This window comes from Mesoplodon densirostris, chromosome 14, assembly GCF_025265405.1.
Source record: "Mesoplodon densirostris isolate mMesDen1 chromosome 14, mMesDen1 primary haplotype, whole genome shotgun sequence".
Lineage (NCBI taxonomy): Eukaryota > Metazoa > Chordata > Mammalia > Artiodactyla > Ziphiidae > Mesoplodon > Mesoplodon densirostris.
Genome location: NC_082674.1, coordinates 19,331,391 through 19,334,526, shown reverse-complemented (window position 1 = coordinate 19,334,526; position 3,136 = coordinate 19,331,391).

The following is a 3,136-nucleotide window of genomic DNA, read 5'->3' as shown; positions in this document are numbered from 1 at the left end:
ACTCTAGTTGTTTTCTGTTTTTTTTTATAGTAGCCATCCTAATGGGTATAAGGTGGTATTCCCTTGTACCTTTGATTTGCATTTCCCTAATGACTAGTGATGTTGAGCATCTTTTCATGTGCTCATAACCCACATTTCTCTTTCCCAGTTGGTCTCTTGTCATTTCAACACCTCTCTGGCTCCATCTACGTTTCCTAAACAGGCCCACTTCCTTAACTCCAACCAACCCCCTACCCCCAGGAGCCATTAATATAGGGGCAAAAGATTTGTTAGTTAGATTTGCTTCCTGAACCCCACACAGCCTCTTTGAAATCCATTTGCTTTACCTATTTAAGCAAAAGTTCCTTTACTCCCAAAGTACAATGCCAGTCAAGAAGTAGGACTGACCTCAATTAAATAAAACTGTTTTGAAGAGATTTTTTTAATGAAAATGTAAGACAACATTTAACTTTTATAGCCCAGACAGGTCTGGTTTTAGTCAGGTCCTATTGACCTCATACTTTAATATTAATCCTTCGGTGGAACACAAGCATGGTAGTTACATGACCATGATCTATAATATACCTGTTGAATTTTCTCCAAAGCATAATAGGTTCCTAGTTGTATAAAACATCTGGCTAGTATACATGAACTCACTCCACTTGCTGAGACAAGAACTGATTTAACATTGACACTTTTTTTCAAATAGTTTTTTTGTTTTGATTCATAAAATAACCAAACAATAAAGAAAAGTATAAACAGGTAAAACAAACTCTATTGAGCCAGAAAAAAAAAAAATGAACACCTTTCCACATATTGACTATGTGTATTTGCACATATAAATACAGTATGGTATTCGATTTTACATAATAGAGACACTATACATGCTCATAAATAATCTGGTGTCTTTTACTATACAATATATTTTCATCATTAAAGTAGCTGAATAGTCTTGCCTTGTATGTCTCTTTAGCCATTTAATTAACCGATCCCTTACTGGGAAATGTTTACATTGTTTTTATTTCCTTGTTTGTGTGTTTGTTTTCATGAATAATGCTGTAATTCTAATGAATGCCCCTGTGCAGGGTTTGAAAATTATTGTCTTAGGTTAAATTCATACAAGATTCATTGCTGGCTCAAAGGGTACATGTTTAATTTTTTTTTTTACTACATATTTGCCAAATTGATCTCCAGAAAAATTGTTCCAATCTATGGTCCTATCTACCTTGCATGAGCCTGCCACTTCCCCACAAAAAGGATTTTGTCAATTTTCCTTTGAATAGTCTTTTATTTCTACATTTGCTTGAATTATGGACATTAAGAAAGCTAGGTTTAGAGTTAGGCAGACTGGGGTTTGAAATGGCTCTGCCACTGACTAGCGGTGTGACCCTGAACAAATCCCTTTAACACCTCCAAGCCTCAGTGTCCTCATCTGTAAAATAGGATGCTAGCAAAGGATTATTGCAAAGATTGAATGAAATAATGTATGCAAAGCACTCAGTAGTGTTTAGTTCGCTACTTAGGATTGCCTGTGAAAAAGTGAAAATTAGCTCAAACTAAGAAGGTAAAAATCTGACCGACCATTCATCAAGTTGGAAGAATAGGCACAGATAAAGCCAGCTGAACAGTTAACAGGATGCAGTGTCCCCTAAGGACATACTGCAGCTGTAAAATGTCATAATAGCCGCCTTCTTCGAGTGACTTCTGCTCTCCTACTCACTGAGAAATCTTGTTCTCCACAATCATAAATATCAGAAACTGTGGTGTTCATAATTATATCAGTAAGACTGATGTATCTGTCTCTTGACTAGAGAATCTAAGTCCTTTTTGACAGAAATGTGGCCTTGATTTGAAACCCAGGCGTAGAGTTTTAGATAAAGGGGTTTCTGGACAAAGTCTGCATCTATCTTAACTTTATTGTTTCCAAAGCAATAGTACCCTGGGTCCACCTTGCAGTTCAGATGGATTTTGACCCCTTTATACACAGCCATGCTTTACTTTGAGCCTATATAAGTGCTGTTTTATTTAAATTGCATATAAACTCTGTGAAAAGTTACCATCTCCTAGTGTGTGATATTAAGTACAATAGAAGTCAATATTACATAAACATAGGGTTTCATTTGGAGCATCTTAAAATTTTCTTTTTAACACTTTGAAAATATTATTTGTTAAATTAGCTGTTGTTAAACAAATTGAGTGGTTTTTGCCCCCAAATAATACTGATTTTTGAATTGTTTCCTGGAGTTTCTTTCAGTTTTGGTGGAAAAACTTTTTGCTCAGCAAGTTGATTTTTTAAAATTGAGGTATAATTGACATGTATCATTATATTAGTTTCAGGTGTACAACATAATAATTTGATATTTGTATACACTGCAAAATGATCACCACAATAAGTCTAGTTACCATCCATCACCATATAAAGTTACATATATTTTTCTTCTGATGAGAACTTTTAAGATTTATTCTCTTAGCAACTTTCAAATATGCAATACAATATTATTGACTATATTCACCACACTGTACATTACATCCCCATGACTTATATATTCTATACCTGAAATTTTGTTACTTCTTGACCCCCTTCACCCATTTTGCCCACCCTTGAACTCCCATCCCCTCTGGCAGCCACCAATTTATTCTCTGTACCTGTGAGCTTGATTTTGTTTTGTTTTTTTGTTTGTTTTGTTTTTTAGCTTCCACATATAAGTGAAATCATACAGTATTTGTCTTTTTCTGTCTGACATTTCACTTACCATGATACCCCCAAGTCCATCCATGCTGTAACAAATGCAAGATTTTTTTAATGACTGAGTAGTATTCCATTGTGTATATGTATATGCCACTTCTTCTTTACCCAGATATCTATCAATGGACACTTAGGTGGGTTTTTTAAAAATAATTAATTAATTTATTTATTTATTTATTTTTGGCTGCACCCCATGGCTTGCGGGATCTTAATTCCCCGATCAGGCATTGAACCCAGGGCCATGGCAGTGAAAGCACTGAGTCCTAACCACTGGACCACCAGGGAACTCCCTAGGTTGTTTCCATATCTTGGCTATTGTAAATAATGCTGCAGAGAATAAAGGGGTGCTTATATCTTTTCAAATTACTGTTTTCATTTTCTTCAAATAAGTACTCAGAAATGGAATTGCTA